Here is a 21,387-nt window from a genome sequence, read left to right on the forward strand (position 1 = left end):
GCTATACCATGTGGCTGAGTCCCTTTTTCCTTTCAATTTCAGGAAGTAAGCAGAACAAGAACCTGCCTAGAATTGGGGGTGTCTGATATTCATCATTCTGTCTCTCTACTAATATATTGTCAGTGGGAGGAATGATACAATAGGACACCTGGGCTTTTGAGATTTAACACATTGGTGATTAAGGTTCCCAGGATTTAGGCAGAGTCTCAAAGGTAAACGGCCTTCATATTTTCATTGCACTAGTGAAAAAAAGAAAAATTTTTTTTGTTAATATGGAACAATTCACAAATTTTTATGTCATTATTGCATAGGAGACATGCTAACCTTTCCTGTATCATTCTAATTTTTGCATATGTGCTGCCAAAGAAAGTACCCCCTAGTAAAAATACTTATGTCCCATCTAGGAGCAGAGTTTGATTACTGGGTCAAGTTTATCAACTGACTCTTCCTTTCAAATGTATTCTTTCCAGTTTTTCTAGGATATTTTTATTTCCAAGTTCAATGTCAATCTCTGACATCTATTGAAGCTGGAATCTTCTTTAACATTATGCCCATGAAGCTAAAGATGAATATTTGTTCTAGTGCTGTTTCTGTTTCCCTACTTTTGTAACAGAAAAGAATAAAGGCCATGAGTGATTTGATTCAGAGCTTTGAAGTTGACTGGAAGATGGAATTCTTCAGAATGACTTACCTCTTAGTCAACCAACTTAGGAAGATCATACAAGAGCTGAAATGTCAACTCAATTGGGATATGTGATAGAGAAATAATGGTGATATTAGCTATATTTTTAAATAGAAAAACTAAGCTGCAGGATATTATACACTGATTTTACTTAAAATTGAAAGCAACCTCGGGACGGGTGGGTGGCTCAGCAGCTGAGCGTCTGCATTTGGCTCAGGGTGTGATCTCGGTCTGGGGATCAAGTCCCCATTGGGCTCCCTATGAGGAGCCTGCTCCTCCCTCTATGTATCTGCTTCTCTCTGTGTCTCTCAGGAATAAATAAATAAAATATTTTTAAAAATTGAAACCAACCCAGAGAAACTTATGCATTTTTAAAATGACTTTAATTGGCTCATTTCACACCAGGAAGTCAATGTTTGTTAAATTATTAAAAGACATTATATAATGATACAGGTCAAGTTCTTTTATAAAAGGTCTTTACAATGAAAAACTTACTACAATGAGTGTATTTTCAAGGCACAAGTTAGTGAACTATAATGCTTTGGTGGCCTTAAAATAATAAAATAAAAAACTGGTAATTCAGTATGACAAATGCTTTTCTTTTTAACAGACTGCTAAAAATTCTCATCATATTTCATTTTTATTCTCTTATTAACCCTCGTTCAAATGTAAAAGTATGGTGTGGGAAATGAACCTTAAATGGAACATTCTTAGCTTTCTGGAAAATTATACTAATCATATTATATTATTGTCCAATTAAATAAATCATCTTTTCTGGTAGTAGTATAATGACATTATCTTCCTTTTAGTATCTCAGGAACAAAATGCACAGCTGAAGCACTTCCTCCAAACAAAAGAATATCAGCCTGAGCCCCAATATGTCTATTCTAGTATATCTCTGACACTCTATAAATAAGCTTTCAAAAGTTCAAATATGAATTTGAGACATTAAGTATCTTAAAAGCTAAATCACCTTAAATCAAGAATTTTTACTTGGTGTTCATTTGTAATCTTGAAATGGCACATACTTCATGTGCATGTGTGCATCTGAAAGTTTTAATGGAAAGAATTTCTAACTTTAATCAAATTATCAAAGTAATCACATAAAATTCTTAAAAATTATTTTCTCAATCATTTCTAGATTGAAGCACTACCATGCCCACTTCAATCAAGCATCAGCTAAAGTGTTGATACTTAAAATAAGCTCATAATAAGATTTCAAGAATCATCAGATTTAGTCAATATAGTATGGATGATACCTGCATAGCAGTGGTCTCATGATTTCTGGGTACAATTTCTGATATCCCAGCCCCTCGCACTAAGGAAAATGGTGATCATGGGAAATTCACTGAGTGAATATGGACTACCTCAGCTCAGAAGAGCCATCAACTCAGATATCTCAGGAAGATGACTAGTTCCCATTCTACTATATCACAACAATCCTGGTTACTCTTCACTTGATAAATAAAACCTCTAACAATGCTGCCTTGCTGAGGACATTGTCCCTAGCCAGATTCTGATTAATCTTAACGTCCAGGTACTCTCATTAATTTTTTGAGATAGAACTGCAAGGAGGATATACCAAGTTATTGGTCCACTGTCCAGAAGAGATGGAAATAGATCTTGAAAGATTAATGCTGCCTTGTCACAACAAATCCCTCTATCATCTTCAAGCTGGGAAGAGTACTAGCCTTACCAAAAAGGAGTATTCCACTTCTGCTTTCTCAGAGACTTACAGTGATATTGATACTAAAGACTTTCAGGTGCATAAACTCAAATATCCTTATCTCATGCACGGAGTTCCTTTCTTCCTTAATCAGGGTGCTTTGCTGACCATTACAGATCTGTCTAGATTGAGAATGTAAAGTTTGTTGAAGCTCCTTTACACTATAGTTAAGTTCTGGACCTGATTTCAACTCTTCCTCACATATGCTGTGACCTATATGACCCCAAGAAATCCACTGTCTTTTACTCGGAGTTATTGATTGATGTTTCATCACCTGCCATCTTTTATTATTTCTTCAGAACACCAATGACTCCCATCAACAGGCATTTTCTTTTTAATTACTGTACCTCCTAAATGTCTCACAGATTGATACATTGATACACTACCAGATTTGTTCTCTAGTGTAACATTCAGCTCACCACCAGTGGAAAGTTTGAGCAATAGCATTCCTACATTGGGTTACTGTCTATTCATACTCAAACCAACCACTAGGGATTCTCCTTGCCAACCCCGGCTGTTGATAGTTCCAAAATTCCTTCCCATCTTCATTGTGGACCCATATCTAGCACTGTCTATAACAAACTGAATTTCCTGGTATGCAAATTCTGAGGTGAATTTAAGTACAGTTACTGGGATGTGTTCTTTGAAGGGTAACAAGAGGAAATAAAATTAGGCTGAGGAAGAAATTGGACTACAATGAAGTCATACAAGGCCTCTGCCATTCCCAAGAAGGGTTATAAACAAGAATGGCCCTTCAGAGCTGCCCCATGTTGGGACATGGAGCCAGGCTTATATACTCTCACAGTGACCAGTAACAGGTTTCAGAAGAAAGCATTACCCCGGGAAAGGTGGCTCTCTTTGGCAGAAGGCAACTCCCTTTGCCTTGGCAGATGAGGTTGCACTACAGACTCAATATTTAAATACTGCCCCCATTCCGCCCCCAAACACCTGGTGGCTCAGTGGTTGAGCATCTGCCTCCAGCTCAGGGCATGATCCTGGCGTCCTGGGATCGAGTCCCACATCAGACTCTCTGAGGGAAGCCTGCTTCTCCCTCTGCCTATGTCTCTGCCTCTCTGACTCCCATGAATAAATAAATAAAATCTTTTTAAAAAATCTTTAAGTACTCCTCAAATTCATATGTCAAAATTCTAACTGGTAAGGTGATGATTTTAGGAGGTTGGGCCTTTGGATGGTGATTAGTTCATAAGGATGAAGTTCTCATGATTGGGATTAGCACCCTTGTAAAAGAGAACCAGAGAGCTAGCTTGTCTGTTCCCCCTCATGAGGACACAAATGAACTCTCACCAACCACCACACTGAATTTGCTACTGCCAAGATCTTTGCTTTGATTTCTCAGTCTCCAGAACTATAAGAAATAAGTGTGTGTTGTTTATAAGCCATCCGACATATGGTAATTTTGTTATAGCGTCCCAAGTGGACTGAGATAGGCGGTCACCCTGCAGCACTCCAGCAACTGGTGGAATCACTCCTTTAGTACTAAAAAGTAATATGAGGGTACAACATAGGATACACTAAAATGGTGCAATTAAATTGAATAACTAGTACAGTAGTCAGTGACCAAAGGTTTAACGGTTCCGCTCATTGATGCTTGGCTAAATCAGACCTAAGGATCTTTTATTTCCCCATGATTAGAAGAAAATAATTATTTAGTCCAGGTAACTAATAAACTATTCAGCTGGTAAGAAAGAACAGACGTATCTATGAAAAAGAAATGAAAACAAATCAAAACAAATGTCTATTAAGAGCCTGATTATAGATTAGATACTCAATACCTCTTGTATTATGAAATTCTTGGGCACAATTAACTATAATTCATATTATACCACCTTCATATATACTCAAGGGGTCTGTTTCTATTTCCTTCTCTCCTATTCCTCCATCCTAGGACAAGTGGGAAGCATGAGGGCAGAGTGAGTGGCTGAGGGCAGCTTTAGGGAGGGTCAAAAGATGGGAAGTGATGCAACATGAGGAACCAATTTTGAATTTGAATTTTAGCAGGCAAAAGTGACACATAAGCGCTGAAAAGTATAAAGAAAAGAGTTAGGTTGAAAGCTCCCATGAAGGTCAGGGGGTTAGTATCAGGGATAAGCTCATCAACTTCATGCTGGTAAGGCCAATATATTGCATAAGAGAGATGCTGCATGAGAAAGATATTAGAATTCAAATGGATAATTATTTTGAAGTTCTTGCTATACTTTTTTTTATTTTTATTTTTTTATTTTTTTATTTTTTTATTTTTTTTATTTTTATTTTTTATTTTTTATTTTTTTTTATTGGTGTTCAATTTACTAACATACAGAATAACACCCAGTGCCCGTCACCCATTCACTCCCACCCCCCGCCCTCCTCCCCTTCTACCACCCCTAGTTCGTTTCCCAGAGTTAGCAGTCTTTACGTTCTGTCTCCCTTTCTGATATTTCCCACACATTTCTTCTCCCTTCCCTTATTTTCCCTTTCACTATTATTTATATTCCCCAAATGAATGAGAACATATAATGTTTGTCCTTCTCCGACTGACTTACTTCACTCAGCATAATACCCTCCAGTTCCATCCACGTTGAAGCAAATGGTGGGTATTTGTCATTTCTAATAGCTGAGTAATATTCCATTGTATACATAAACCACATCTTCTTTATCCATTCATCTTTCGTTGGACACCGAGGCTCCTTCCACAGTTTGGCTATCGTGGCCATTGCTGCTAGAAACATCGGGGTGCAGGTGTCCCGGCGTTTCATTGCATTTGTATCTTTGGGGTAAATCCCCAACAGTGCAATTGCTGGGTCGTAGGGCAGGTATATTTTTAACTGTTTGAGGAACCTCCACACAGTTTTCCAGAGTGGCTGCACCAGTTCACATTCCCACCAACAGTGTAAGAGGGTTCCCTTTTCTCCGCATCCTCTCCAACATTTGTGGTTTCCTGCCTTGTTAATTTTCCCCATTCTCACTGGTGTGAGGTGGTATCTCATTGTGGTTTTGATTTGTATTTCCCTGATGGCAAGTGATGCAGAGCATTTTCTCATATGCATGTTGGCCATGTCTATGTCTTCCTCTGTGAGATTTCTGTTCATGTCTTTTGCCCATTTCATGATTGGATTGTTTGTTTCTTTGGTGTTGAGTTTAATAAGTTCTTTATAGATCTTGGAAACTAGCCCTTTGTCTGATAAGTCATTTGCAAATATCTTCTCCCATTCTGTAGGTTGTCTTTGAGTTTTGTTGACTGTATCCTTTGCTGTGCAAAAGCTTCTTATCTTGATGAAGTCCCAATAGTTCATTTCTGCTTTTGTTTCTTTTGCCTTCGTGGATGTATCTTGCAAGAAGTTACTATGGCCGAGTTCAAAAAGGGTGTTGCCTGTGTTCTTCTCTAGGATTTTGATGGAATCTTGTCTCACATTTAGATCTTTCATCCATTTTGAGTTTATCTTTGTGTATGGTGAAAGAGAGTGATCTAGTTTCATTCTTCTGCATGTGGATGTCCAATTTTCCCAGCACCATTTATTGAAGAGACTGTCTTTCTTCCAATGGATAGTCTTTCCTCCTTTATCGAATATTAGTTGACCATAAAGTTCAGGGTCCACTTCTGGGTTCTCTATTCTGTTCCACTGATCTATGTGTCTGTTTTTGTGCCAGTACCATACTGTCTTGATGACCACAGCTTTGTAGTACAACCTGAAATCTGGCATTGTGATGCCCCCAGATATGGTTTTCTTTTTTAAATTCCCCTGGCTCTTCGGGGTCTTTTCTGATTCCACACAAATCTTAAAATAATTTGTTCTAACTCTCTGAAGAAAGTCCATGGTATTTTGATAGGGATTGCATTAAACGTGTATATTGCCCTGGGTAACATTGACATTTTCACAATATTAATTCTGCCAATCCATGAGCATGGAATATTTTTCCATCTCTTTGTGTCTTCCTCAATTTCTTTCAGAAGTGTCTATAGTTTTGAGGGTATAGATCCTTTACATCTTTGGTTAGGTTTATTCCTAGGTATCTTATGCTTTTGGGTGCAATTGTAAATGGGATTGACTCCTTAATTTCTCTTTCTTCAGTCTCATTGTTAGTGTATAGAAATGCCACTGACTTCTGGGCATTGATTTTGTATCCTGCCACGCTACCGAATTGCTGTATGAGTTCTAGCAATCTTGGGGTGGAGACTTTTGGGTTTTCTATGTAGAGTATCATGTCATCGGTGAAGAGGGAGAGTTTGGCTTCTTCTTTGCCAATTTGAATGCCTTTAATGTCTTTTTGTTGTCTGATTGCTGAGGCTAGGACTTCCAGTACTATGTTGAACAGCAGTGGTGAGAGTGGACATCCCTGTCTTGTTCCTGATCTTAGGGGAAAGGCTCCCAGTGCTTCCCCATTGAGAATGATATTTGCTGTGGGCTTTTCATAGATGGCTTTTAAGATTTCGAGGAATGTTCCCTCTATCCCTACACTCTGAAGAGTTTTGATCAGGAATGGATGCTGTATTTTGTCAAATGCTTTCTCTGCATCCAATGAGAGGATCATATGGTTCTTGGTTTTTCTCTTGCTGATATGATGAGTCACATTGATTGTTTTACGGGTGTTGAACCAGCCTTGTGTCCCAGGGATAAATCCTACTTGGTCATGGTGAATAATTTTCTTAATGTATTGTTGGATCCTATTGGCTAGTATCTTGTTGAGAATTTTTGCATCCATGTTCATCAGGGATATGGGTCTGTAATTCTCCTTTTTGGTGGGGTCTTTGTCTGGTTTTGGAATTAAGGTGATGCTGGCCTCATAGAACGAATTTGGAAGTACTCCATCTCTTTCTATCTTTCCAAACACCTTTAGGAGAATAGGTATGGTTTCTTCTTTAAACGTTTGATAAAATTCCCCTGGGAAGCCATCTGGCCCTGGACTCTTGTGTCTTGGGAGGTTTTTGATGACTGCTTCAATTTCCTCCCTGGTTATTGGCCTGTTCAGGTTATCTATTTCTTCCTGTTCCAGTTTTGGTAGTTTGTGGCTTTCCAGGAATGCGTCCATTTCTTCTAGATTGCCTAATTTATTGGCGTATAGCTGTTCATATATGTTTTTAAAATCGTTTGTATTTCCTTGGTGTTGGTAGTGATCTCTCCTTTCTCATTCATGATTTTATTAATTTGAGTCTTCTCTCTCTTCTTTTTAATAAGGCTGGCTAATGGTTTTTCTATCTTATTAATTCTTTCAAAGAACCAACTCCTGGTTCTGTTGATCTGTTCCACAGTTCTTCTGGTCTCGATTTCGTTGAGTTCTGCTCGAATCTTTATTAACTCCCTTCTTCTCTTGGGTGTAGGATCTATTTGCTGTTTTTTCTCTAGCTCCTTTATGTGTAAGGTTAGCTTTTGTATTTGAGTTCTTTCCAGTTTTTGAATGGATGCTTGTATTGCGATGTATTTCCCCCTTAGGACTGCTTTTGCTGCATCCCAAAGATTTTGGATGGTTGTATCTTCATTCTCATTAGTTTCCATGAATCTTTTTAATTCTTCCTTAATTTCCTGGTTGACCCTTTTATCTTTTAGCAGGATGGTCCTTAACCTCCACGTGTTTGAGGTCCTTCCAAACTTCTTGTTGTGATTTAGTTCTAGTTTCAAGGCATTATGGTCTGAGAATATGCAGGGGACAATCCCAATCTTTTGGTATCAGTTCAGACCCGATTTGTGACCCAATATGTGGTCTATTCTGGAGAAAGTTCCATGTGCGCTTGAGAAGAATGTGGAATTCAGTTGAGTTTGGATGTAAAGTTCTGTAGATATCTGTGAAATCCATCTGGTCCAGTGTATCATTTAAAGCTCTCGTTTCTTTGGAGATGTTGTGCTTAGAAGACCTATCGAGTATAGAAAGAGCTAGATTGAAGTCACCAAGTATAAGTGTATTATTATCTAAGTATTTCTTCTCTTTGGTTAATAATTGATATATTTGGCAGCTCCCACGTTCGGGGCATATATATTGAGGATTGTTAAGTCCTCTTGTTGAATAGATCCTTTAAGTATGATATAGTGTCCCTCTTCACCTCTCACTACAGTCTTTGGGGTAAATTTTAGTTTATCTGATATAAGGATGGCTACCCCTGCTTTCTTTTGAGGCCCATTTGAATGGTAAATGGTTCTCCAACCTTTTATTTTCAGGCTGTAGGTGTCCTTCTGTCTAAAATGAGTCTCTTGTAGACAGCAAATAGATGGGTCCTGCTTTTTTATCCAGTCTGAAACCCTGCGCCTTTTGATGGGGTCATTAAGCCCGTTCACATTCAGAGTTATTATTGAGAGATATGAGTTTAGTGTCATCATGATATCTATTCAGTCCTTGTTTTTGTGGATTGTTCCACTGAACTTCTTCTTAAAGGGGAATTTTAAGAGTCCCCCTTAAAATTTCTTGCAGAGCTGGTTTGGAGGTCACATATTCTTTTAGTTGCTGCCTGTCTTGGAAGCTCTTTATCTCTCCTTCCATTTTGAATGAGAGCCTTGCTGGATAAAGTATTCTTGGTTGCATGTTCTTCTCATTTAGGACCCTGAATATATCCTGCCAGCCCTTTCTGGCCTGCCAGGTCTCTGTGGAGAGGTCTGCTGTTACCCTAATACTCCTCCCCATAAAAGTCAGGGATTTCTTGTCTCTTGCTGCTTTAAGGATCTTCTCTTTATCTTTGGAATTTGCAAGCTTCACTATTAAATGTTGAGGTGTTGAACGGTTTTTATTGATTTTAGGGGGGGATCTCTCTATTTCCTGGATCTGAATGCCTGTTTCACTTCCTAGATTAGGAAATTTTTCAGCTAGAATTTGTTCAAATACATATTCTGGCCCTCTGTCCCTTTCGGCGCCCTCGGGAACCCCAATTAAACGTAGGTTTTTCTTTCTCAGGCTGTCGTTTATTTCCCTTAATCTATCTTCATGGTCTTTTAATTGTTTGTCTCTTTTTTCCTCAGTTTCCCTCTTTGCTATCAACTTGTCTTCTATGTCACTCACTCGTTCTTCCACTCGTTAACCCTCGTCGTTAGGACTTCTAGTTTGGATTGCATCTCATTCAATGGATTTTTAATTTCTGCCTGATTAACTCTAAATTCTGCAGTCATGAAGTCTCTATAGTCCTTTATGCTTTTTTCTAGAGCCACCGGTAGCTGTATAATAGTGCTTCTGAATTGGCTTTCTGACATTGAATTGTAATCCAGATTTTGTAACTCTGTGGGAGAGAGGACTGTTTCTGATTCTTTCTTTTGAGGTGAGGTTTTTCTTCTAGTCATTTTGCTCAGTGCAGAGTGGCCAAAAGCAAGTTGTATTGGGAAAAAGAGAAAAAGAGAGGAGAGAAAGAAGGAAAGAAAAGAGAAAGAGAAAAAAAGGGGAGAGAAAAAAAAAACGAAAGAAAAAAAAAGAAGAAAAAGAGAAAAAGAAAGGAGAAAAAAAAAGGGGGGTGGGGGAAGGAAACAAATCAAAAAGCAAAACAAAACAAAACAAAACAAAACAAAAAAAAAAAAAAAAAAAAAAAGAACCACAGGGGAGTATCTTCTGATTCTGTGTACTTTAAGTCCCTTGGCTTCTCCTGGAAGTTGTCCGTCTAGCTGGTGTTCTGGGGGAGGGGCCTGTTGTGCTGATTCTCAGGTGTTAGCACTTGGGGGAGCTGCTGTGCCCCCGCCTGGTGCAGGGCTCAGTGGGGGTTGTTTACCCCGTGAGGCCGCCGGAGGAACAGCCCCAGTGGCGGGGCAGCTCTGGAGCCCTGGATTCAGCTCCGGCAGGAACTCCAGAGCTCTCGGTCTGCAGGGCCTGGAGGCTCCGGGGCGGGGCCGCTGATCTGCTCAGCTGGGGCAGGAGCGTCCTCGCTGTCCTGGGCCCTCCCGGCCTCTGCCTGTCCTGGGCTGTGTCCCGGCGCCCTGTGCTCCGGGGCCTGCGCTGTTGGATTCGCGCTCCCGCCCCGCAGCCCCCTCCGGGGAGCCGCCGCCCGAGCCCCTCCGAGCTGCTCCGGGTCCCGCCGTGCGCGCTGCAGCCCTTAGGGAGCTCGGCGCATCTCCCGGGGCGCAGGTGTCTGTTACTGTCCCGGGGAACCCGAGGGCATCCCCGCCCTCCTGGGTCCTGCTCCAACTCCCCGCGAGCCCCTTTCCGCCCGGGAAGGTCGGTGCAGCTCCTGCTCCTCCGGGACGGGGCTCTCCTGTCCTGGGGACACTCGCCCCGGCCTCAGCCCGGCTCCTCGCGGGCCCCTCCCCCTTGGAGGCCTTTTGTTTCTTTATTTCTTTTTCCCCGTCTTCCTACCTTGATAGAAGCGCGAACTCTTCTCACTGTAGCATTCCAGCTGGTCTCTCTTTAAATCTCAGGCCGAATTCATAGATTTTCAGGATAATTTGAAGGTTTTCTAGGTAGTTTGGTGGAGACAGGTGATTTGGAGACCCTACTCTTCCGCCATCTTGCTCCTCCCCCCAGTTCTTGCTATACTTTATTAAAAATTAAAACTTTATTCTCTAGAAAAATTTTAGAGTAACAAGAAGATTATGCAAATAGAGAAGAGAGTTCCCATATAACCCACATCCAGTTTCTCTTTTATCATCTTATATTAGTATAGTAATTTTGTTACAGTTAACCAATATTGATATATTATTATTATTGTTATTCAGATTGCCTTAGTTTTTGCCTAATATCTTTTTTCCTTCCAGAATCCCAACTAAGGTACCACATTTCACCTGGTTGTCATATCTCTTTAGACTACTTTTGGCTGTATTGGTTTCTCAGACTTTCATTGTTTTTGATGAACATCAGTCTTAAGTGGTACTGGTCAGATATTTTATAGAATGTCTTTCTACTGGGATTTTTCTGAGTTTTCTTCATTATTAAAATGGGATTATGGGATTTGATGAAGGAAACCACAGAGGAAAAATAGCATTCTCATCATATCATATCAGGAATAAATAATAACATGATTTATCACTGTTGATATTAACCTTGATCACCTAACTAATGTAGTGATTATCAGATTTCTCCACTGTAAAGTAACTCTTCCGCCCTCCCTTTTCCATACTGTATTTTTTTGAAGTTACCATACAGAGCCCACATATAAGAAATGGGGAGTGATGATATTTCATCTCCTTATGGGTACAATGTCTATAAATTATTTTGAATTCTTCTGCATGGGATTTTATCTTGTCCCTGCATTTATTTATTCTCTCATTCATTTCTTCACACAGCATGGACTCATAGATAAATATTTTAAATTTCAGATTACAAATCAGTATACTACTTTATTTTGTTGCTCAGATTATTCCTGCTTTGACCATTGGGAGCTTCATTCAGTTGGTTCCTGTAGTCCACTGATACACCTCCCTATTGTGTTTTAGGTTTTTTTGTTTGTTTTGAGCACATTCTTCCTATCTTTACTATACAATGTTTCAGTCTCATATATTCCCTGCCTCTCTCTTAGAATCAGACATTTCTCCAAGGAGTGCCAACTCATTTTACTGGAGAATGGTATTAAAAACTAAGATTTGGGTGCTAGGTATGCTCACAGTTACAGGTGTCATTTTTTAAGTTCTTCTCGGCCAACAAAGAAATATATGCATGTGTACTAAGCTATGTATATCTACAAGTATAACTGTGTGTATATATATATATATATACTGACAGTATATATATATATATATATATACACACATATACATATATAATTATGAATTTAGTGTGATCTGATTATAAATCATTGCCACATGGATCATTATAGCTTGCTTTGCTCATTTATATGCAAACTACCACGTCAACACTTAATAAATTGGTCTTTCATCTGCCATCATTTATTATTATTTATCATTTATTATAGCTTAATTCCAGTATACTGTATAAAAGCTTCCAGTGTAGAAGTATACATGTATAGTATACATATACAGAAGAATTATTAACTGGCACTTATTCATAAGAAATAATTTCATTAACTACAATATAGCCTATGTTCCTTCTCTTGATTTTAGACTCAATTTATTTCCAGAGCTTTAAGATCAATACCTTTTCCCCCAAGTTGTTTTATACATTTATAAGATAGTTTTCATATTATATCCTCCATTCTGTGATTCCCATGAGCTCCTAAATTATTTTATAAAATTTGCATACAATAAAGTTCAGGAAATTAAAATGAATGGTGTCTTATAGCTAAAATTATAGTACCAAATAGAGTGTATTCATCACTCTAAAAATCCCCCCTGCTTCATCTATTCAGCCCTTGTCTTCCCTTCCTGAACCACTGGTAATAACTGGTATTTTTATTGTCTGTAATTTTGTGTTTCCAGAATGTCATACATTGGAATCATTCATTATCAAGCCTCTTCAGACTAGCTTATTTCATTTAGCATTATGCATTTAAGATTCATCTAAAAATGTTCATCACTCAATAATTCATTTTTATTGCTAATATTCTTTTTTATTGATTTACCACAACGTGTTTATGTATTTATCTATTAAAAAATAGTTGCTTGCTTCCAGTTTTTGGTGATAATGAAAAAGACTGTTATAAACATTCAGGTGTATATTTTTGTTCAGAAATAGTTTTCAAATTCACCAGGTATATATTTAGGAATATGATTGCTGGATTGTATTTTAGCATTATACTCAGATTTTAAGACACTGCCATAATGTCCAAAAGTGGCTATACTATTTTGCATTCCCACCTAGGACCAAATGAAAATTTCGGTCATTCCACATCCTCACCAGAAATTGACACTGTCAAAAAAATTGACATTGTCACTATTTTTATTTTAGTCAATCTAAAGAAAATAATCTAACACGATCTAGCATACATAGTGTTATATCATTGTTTTATCTTCTATTCACTAATGACCAATAATGCTTTCTGCCTCTTCACATACTTGTCATCTACATATCTACTTTTGAGGTGCCTATTCACATCTTTGTTCTTTTTTTAAATTGGGTTGCTTGTTTTCTTAATGTTTAATTTTAAGATTTTCTATATTTTGGATATTGCTGCACTTTTTTGTAAAATCTTAACTTTAAACCCTACGGAAAGCATTTTTTTTAAGAATTTTAATTTGTAGCAAAACTAATTTATTGAGAATTCCATCAGCCTAAAAGATTACTAAGAAGTTTCTCTTCCCAGAAAGGTCACAAGAAGAAAGATTAATAATCTCCTAAAAATATGGACCCTTGGGTTGCTCAGTGGTTGAGCATCTGCCTTTGGCTCAGGGCATGATCCCAGAGTACCAGGATCAAATCCCACATCAGGCTCCCTGCCAGGAGCCTGCTTCTCCCTCTCCCTATGTCTCTGTCTTCTCTCTGTGTCTCTCATGAATAAATAAATAAGATCTTTTTAAAAAAATAGAATCATCTTGACTACTAATAGTCATATATGCACTACAGAAGTTAGTGAAACAAGCACATTAACGTAATGACCCAAATAGTTCCACCAAACGTGGGAATCTAAGTGACATTAATGGTATTAAATATTTTTATTCACACTTCCAATTCCTTCTTTTTCTCCATATATTCTTTCCTCCCAACATCTCCTTTTCCCACAGAATTAACAAAAATGCTATATAACAGCAATGTAATATTTTTATTTTTTTTATTCCTCTAGGTTTGTTTATGCCAGATTTCCTACTCTCTTTTATTATTGTAGTGTTCTTCCACAGTAGAAATAAAAGAGTCTTCAATTCTAAAGAACACTTCTTTTTACCAAAGATCCCCAGAAGCTTCCTTGGTTTGATTTTCTGATTAAGCATTGAAGTCAGAATTACCAACAAAGATTAACTGCTGCTTAGAAGACAAGTCAAGCAAGAGGTCCTGATCAGACAAAGAAAAACTATATATGTTTGAAATATTTGTAATAAGTCTAGATATTATTTTAAGAGCTGAGTAAAAGAAACTGCATATCTTATATAATTGGATTTCAAGACCAGTAGTTATTTCTACAAAGTATGTTGAACTGTCAAAGACTGCAAGTTGGAATTAAAAATGATTGAAAAAGTACATACTTGGAACTAAGCTGAAATTAAAATAAAATCCACCTATTATTATGCAAAATTTTGCTTAGTAAGTTGAAGATCCTTATACAGAAAAAATAATAGAGAATTAGCTTATCAAGAGGTATTGGATATAGCCCAGAAAGGCATCAATTTATTATTAAGTAGGAAATAAAGTGAGAAATATTAAATTATTAATAATATTAAATAAGCAGATGTATGATGATACTGAAATAAATCATTATAGCTTAATATCTGTTGAGACTTATGGACATTGTGACTTTAAAAATAAATTTCAAAAAGTGCTATATAAATCACTGGTGTAAGTGAGTATGCAGTTTAATATAGTTTATCATTCTTACAATGACAACAAAAGAACAAGTAAACATGTTTTATGAAAACATTTCAGGGACATCTGGGTGGTTCAATGGTTTAGCGCTTGCCTTCGGCCCAGGGCATGATCCTGGAGTCCCAGGATCAAGTCCCACATCAGGCTCCCTGCATGGAGCCTGCTTCTCCTTCTGCCTGTGTCTCTGCCTCTCTCCCTCAGTATCTCCCATGAATAAATAAAATCTTAAAAAAAAATCTCATTTAATCACAGATTTACTGAACACTAAAAGTTGCTATGAGATTATGATTTAACTATTTTAAAATACATTAATAAATAAGTAGGATTTGTGAAAAACTTAGAATTATTGAATATCTTGTTATATGATATTGAAAATCAATTAAAAACATTTTAATAGTATGATACCACTTAGTAGTTTTTAAAAACAAAATAGACTTCTGCTTCCAAGAACAAATACAGACTTTTCTCTATTCTTCCCATTAAATACATCTAGAAGTCCTTAATATTGTACATAAGACATCATAAATAGACTCTGAAACACGGAGAGAGGGCAGAGTGGCTACAGACTTTGAAACCCAAGGAAAAGAACAGTGGTGAGTTCCCTAGGTCTTCTGTTTTGCCTCACATATCTCAGAAATGTTGCTGGAAAAGACAATAACTTGAAAACAATAACTGACACATTAAAAAAGCCACAACAAAAACTTTCCCTCTCTAGCCAAAGACTAGGAAAAAGGCAGTATGGGTTTAGAACAGAAAAGTTTTAGACAGTAATTGCTCTATTGTAGCCAAACACTAAAGAAAAAACTTTGGCCCCATCCTACTCGTGTCAGTAAAGGCTAACTCAGACTTCCACAAATTGCCACGTTCTACCCAGGCATAACAAGGTCAATGTTCTCTACTAAGATAGCCAGCGAAGGCTAAGTAGGGAGTCAGAACTCAGGTCCAGTCAGTTAGTAACAAGCACCATCCCATCTGCCATGCTAATGGAGGTGGCAAGGAGAGCCTGAATTTACAGCTCCAGCTGGCAGTAAAATCATGAACATTAATGTAAAATATAAAACAATAAAAATTTTAGGAAAAAAATCCATATAAGAAATTATTTGGGATTTCAGACTAGGCAAACGTTTCCCAGCCTTACAACAAAAGCACCATCTCTAAAATAAAAACACATAAATTACACTTCATCAAAATTAAAAATGTTTGCTCTATGAAATGCTCTATCAAAGATAAAATACAAACTAAACACTGGGAGGAAATATTTCTCAACTACATATCTAAATTAAAAAAAGAAAACTGGTATCTAGAATATATATTCTCCAAACTCTATAGGAAAAAAACAATCCAATCAGAAAATTGGCAGAAGGTATTTTACAGAAAAGTATATCCAAGCGGGAAAGAACCAAAAGAAGGTATGTCCAAAAGAATTTTTCATTAGGGAAATATGAATCAAAATCAAAATAAAATACCACTACATATCTATCATAATGGCTAATACTAAATAGTGAGAGAATCAAAGCTGGCAATGATGTAGAGAAACTGTATTCTCACACTCCTAGTGGGAATGTTAAATACTGTAGACATTCTGGATAAGTACATAGAGGTGCGCTTACCATTACGACCCAGAGATTGTACATTTGGACATTTATCTTAGAGAAATAAAAACTCGTTCACACGAAAACTTGTACACAAATCTTTATAGTAGTTTTAATTGTAATAGGCAAAAGCTGGAAACCCTTGTCTCTAGCAATGGGTAAAACAAACTGTGGCATATTCATAACACAGAATGCTACTCAGTAACAAAAAGGGCAAACTCTAGATAAACACAGTGACTTGGTAGATGCCCAGGGAATGATGCTGTAGAATTGTTAAAATGATAAAATTCTTTTTTTTTAATTCCACAAAACTGCATTTTTTATAAATTTATTTTTTATTGGTGTTCAATTTGCCAACATATAGAATAACACCCAGTGCTCATCCCATCAAGTGCCCCCCTCACTGCCCATCACCCAGTCACCCCCATCCCCCGCCCACCTCCCCTTCCACCATCCCTAGTTCGTTTCCCAGAGTTAGGAGTCTCTCATGTTCTGTCTCCCTTTCTGATATTTCCCACTCATTTTTTCTCCTTTCCCCTTTATTCCCTTTCACTATTTTTCATATTCCCCAAATGAATGAGACCATAAAATGTTTGTCCTCCGATTGACTTATTTCACTCAGCATAATACCCTCCAGTTCCATCCACATCGAAGCAAATGGTGGGTATTTGTCGTTTCTAATGGCTGAGTAATATTCCATGGTATACACAAAACACATCTTCTTTATCCATTCATCTTTCGATGAACACCGAGGCTCCTTCCACAGTTTGGCTATTGTGGACATTGCTGCTATAAACATCGGGGTGCAGGTGTCCCGGCGTTTCACTGCATCTGTATCTTTGGGGTAAATCCCCAGCAGTGCAATTGCTGGTTCGTAGGGCAGATCTATTTTTCACTCTTTGAGGAACCTCCACACAGTTTTCCAGAATGACTGCACCAGTTCACATTCCCACCACCAACAGTGCAGGAGGGTTCCCCTTTCTCCACATCCTCTCCATTTGTGGTTTCCCGCCTTGTTAATTTTCCCCATTCTCACCGGTGTGAGGTGGCAGGCATCTCATTGTGGTTTTGATTTGTATTTCCCTGATGGCAAGTGATGCAGAGCATTTTCTCATGTGCTTGTTGGCCATGTCTATGTCTTCAAGAAATGAAGAATAAATTCGTGGTTGGCCGAGTTTAAGAATTCAGGATGCGGGGTTCCCTGGGTGGCGCAGTGGTTTAGCGCCTGCCTTTGGCCTAGGGCGCGATCCTGGAGACCCGGGCTCAAATCCCACGTCGGGCTCCCGGTGCATGGAGCCTGCTTCTCCCTCTGCCTGTGTCTCTGCCTCTCTCTCTCTCTCTCTCTCTCTGTGACTATCATAAATAAATAAAAATCTAAAAAAAAAAAAAAAAAGAATTCAGGATGGGTGGGATGCCTGGGTAGCTCAGGGGTCGAGTGGCTGCCTTCGGCTCTGGGAATGCAGTCCCACATCAGGCTCCCTGTAAAAAGGAGCCTGCTTCTCCCTCTGCCTATGTCTCTGCCTCTGTGTGTGTGTGTGTGTGTGTGTGTGTGTGTGTGATAAATAAATAAATAAATAAAATATTTAAATTTAAAAAAAAAAAGTTCAGGAGGGATCCAATAGCAACACAGGGGGATCCTGAACTCAGCTCCTCTCACAGGCACATCAAACCTGCATCAGCTCCTTGGACCAGGGGCCTCAGGAAAACTGGCTGCCTGGACAGCGGAGAGACGTTCACATCCAAGCAAGTAGGACACTCTGTCACCCCGGGCACAGACATCCGGAATTAGGAAGGAACTCGAAAGCTGAACTTCTCCCGGAGGAGCAAAGGGTTTGAGCCTCACGCTGGGTGCCCCAAGTTTTAAGAGACCTGCAGCTGACGTGTAAGAAATCAAAGCACTTACCTCGGACGAACAATAGGGCCGGTGCCCACTAGACGCACAAGGCTGTGTGGACCCCAAGAAACGCTCTTAAAGGGCTTGCACCCGGACTCACCCGTCCCAGGGCTCACCTGAGGCAGCCAGAGGAGAGGTGCCCACACCGGGCGGGAAGCAGGCTCCTTCGCTGGTCGCAGAGCTCCAGCCTGGAGGGCGGGCGGGCCGGGGACGTCTTGGCGCTCTCCTTCCGCCTTGCTCCACTCACCAGACACTGGCTTTTCCTCCCTTCCTCCTCAACACCAGTCCTTTCAGGGGGTTGTGGCTTTTTTTTTTTTTTTTTTTTTCCTGTTTTCTTTTCCCAGCAAGGCCAAACTCGACCCGCCCTCTACCTCACGGAAGCCGGGGCGCGCCATCTTTGCGCTCGATTTGCCTCCTTCCCGAGCGCCCGCCTCGCCTGAGGGGAGACTTCTATACCGCGCGCTGCCTGAGGTGCCCGGATGTGCGAGCCGCTCCGGAAGGCGGCCTGCCTCGCCCGTGCTGGAAGCAGGAGTGTGCACTGATTTTCAGTAATGTTAGTGATTTTTAACTACTCAGCAATAAACTGACTTAATTCAAGTTGATTTTATGGTTGGCACCAAATTGCTTGCTTTTTGGGGTGATTTTTTTTTCTTAAAGATTTTATCCATTTATTCATGAGAGACATGAGAGAGAGAGAGAGAGAGAGGCAGAGACACAGGCAGAGGGAGAGGGAGAAGCAGGCTCCATGCAGGGAGCCCGACGTGGGACTCGACCCCCGGACTCCAGGATCACGCCCTGGGCTGAAGGCAGATGCTAAACCACTGGGCCACCAGGGCTGCCCTGGACACATGATTTTATTTTATTTTATTTTTAAAGATTTTATTTATTTATTCATGACAGACACACAGAGAGAGAGAGAGAGAGAGAGAGAGAGGCAGAGACACAGGCAGAGGGAGAAGCAGGCTCCATGCAGGGAGCCTGACGTGGGACTCGATCCGGGGACTCCAGGGTCAGGCCCTGGGCTGAAGGCAGCGCCAAACCGCTGGGCCTTCAGGGCTGCCCTGGGCACACGATTTTAATCCCATTTTCATCCTGCTTTAATCAACTGATGAAAAGCCTCAACGTGGGACAAAAAAGAAGTATACATAACAAAATTTAATTTCAAAAAGTGCTTGAATTTTTATTATACCTGTGACTTCACTTAGAGGTATATATAACACATCTGAGATTTTAGGAATACATTTTACGTTTAATTTTTTTTCTTTTAATAAATACAGAGATGTTCATGAAAAGAAGATACTTCTCGATTTTATAGAAACCAGAGGGAAGCAACTTATTACAAAGAAATAGACAAAGCTATCTTTCATCAGCCTCATAGTACAGGGGTTTTTAATCTTTGTCTCTTGTGATAGGCTTACCAGAATGATGAATCAATAGGAAAGTGTTCAGTATTCTCCCAATTCATTTGAACCAACCTTGTGAGTTGACTATGAACTAAACAATTGAGTGAAGCTGGATAGTCCTCTGAGCAGTAGTTTTAGTATTGTCTAAAGCAGAACCTATAGATTTATAGATCCTAAATTGAGCAAATAAACAAAACAAAGCAAACAAAAGCAGACTCAGTGATAATCTCAGAAGCACACACGTTAAAACTATGGTCTTTCTAATTGTGATGAAAAATATCAGAGATGGAATGAATTTAAAACTAATGAACAGTTGATATAGACATATCAAAAACTAACCAAATAATTCTTTTGCCTATTGTGATTTTTTAAACTGGAATTTATAAAATTCGGAAAAGTAAAAACTGCTGAAATTAAAAAATGCATTTGTAAGCATGTTGACAGACTGAAATATAATCCAAAATGATGAGCCATTTTCTTTTTCTAAAAACAGCAAAATTTTGGAGCCTACTGTAAAAAAAGAAAAAAGTTTCCCTTTATTTTTTTCTGACTCCTTCAAATAAGATGTGCTTCATTCTCTTCATTTCTAATTGGCTTTTTAATTAGAAGAGTCTACACATTTATGTTTGTTCTCCCTAGAATTCCATGTATTAATTCAATAAACTTGTCTGTCCACCAACATCACCTAAGAGGTTTGTTAAAAATGCAGATGCCCAAATACCCAACTGTATGTCCTGAGTCAAAATAATAGGTATAGAAAGTAGAAATTTCAATTTTAAAAAAGTCTCCCCAGGTTACAAAGCAAATGTAGAAATACAGATAACAAAGACTAAATTTTCAGAGGAGTCATTTCTGTTTGCTGCTAGTCTGCTTATGGAAGAGAAATGAATAAAGCAGGAGCTCAACCTACCAGTCTTCATGGAAACTGGTTTTTATATTTCTTTATGTAGAATGGTTAAGTGTGTGCTGTTGGAGGTTTTCTTTTTCCTGATAGTTGCTTTCCTTTATTATCTTTTCTTTGAATATCTTTCCAAGTTTATAGACAGAAATAACCTGTGGACATGCGGTGACAGCTTTGGGCAATTCTGAGGTGGGAATACTTGACACATTTAGATACCAGTGTATGGATCAGAATCTTCTAAATTTCAGCTTGGGTGATTTTTCTTTAACTTATCTGGGTACTTAGTCTCATCTTTGACTTAGCTTCACCTCCACTCTAAAGGCACTAGTCCATATGAACAAATACTTTAAACTTGTGGTATACAGCCATCCGCATTTAACATGTTACTCCTGGGTACGGTGTTTGAACACAGTCTAATCTACTCCTTTTAATGGATCTCAAATGTAAAATGTCCAAACGTTTTTTCCAGGTTGTATCCTCTACCAACCTCTCCCACTGCAGCTTAGCAAATTTTTTTCATTTTTTTGGAAACCCACAAATTTACACATACAGACACACAGATACTTACCATATCCTATAGGATTGAAGAGTATGGAGAAGAAAAGTATAGGTAGAAAAGGATATGTATTCATTTTTTCCTTGTAAACTCACAACAGAAAGTTCATACATGTATATGCCGGTATATACACATAAACAGTTTCTCAGTAATGTACTCCTGTGCTGCATTACACCAATACACACTAATTGCATATCTTGGTATAAAACAAGGACTGGAAACCTAAGACATGCTTATTTCCACAGTAGTGAAAATATGGCATGACAGAACTATGGCAACTTAAGCATGGCAGAGCTAGGCAACTTATTATGGACATCATTAAACGGT

General features: G+C 38.7%; 1 non-coding gene across 1 annotated transcript; it reads right to left on the bottom strand.

Moving 5' to 3' along the window:
- Window positions 1-266: 266 nt before the first annotated feature.
- On the bottom strand, window positions 267-373 carry LOC119874069. The gene has a single exon (XR_005367294.1). It is a non-coding gene; the product is annotated as a U6 spliceosomal RNA (small nuclear RNA).
- Window positions 374-21,387: the final 21,014 nt, after the last annotated feature.

Source organism: Canis lupus, chromosome 11 (assembly GCF_011100685.1).
Source record: "Canis lupus familiaris isolate Mischka breed German Shepherd chromosome 11, alternate assembly UU_Cfam_GSD_1.0, whole genome shotgun sequence".
NCBI classification, from domain to species: Eukaryota; Metazoa; Chordata; class Mammalia; order Carnivora; family Canidae; genus Canis; species Canis lupus.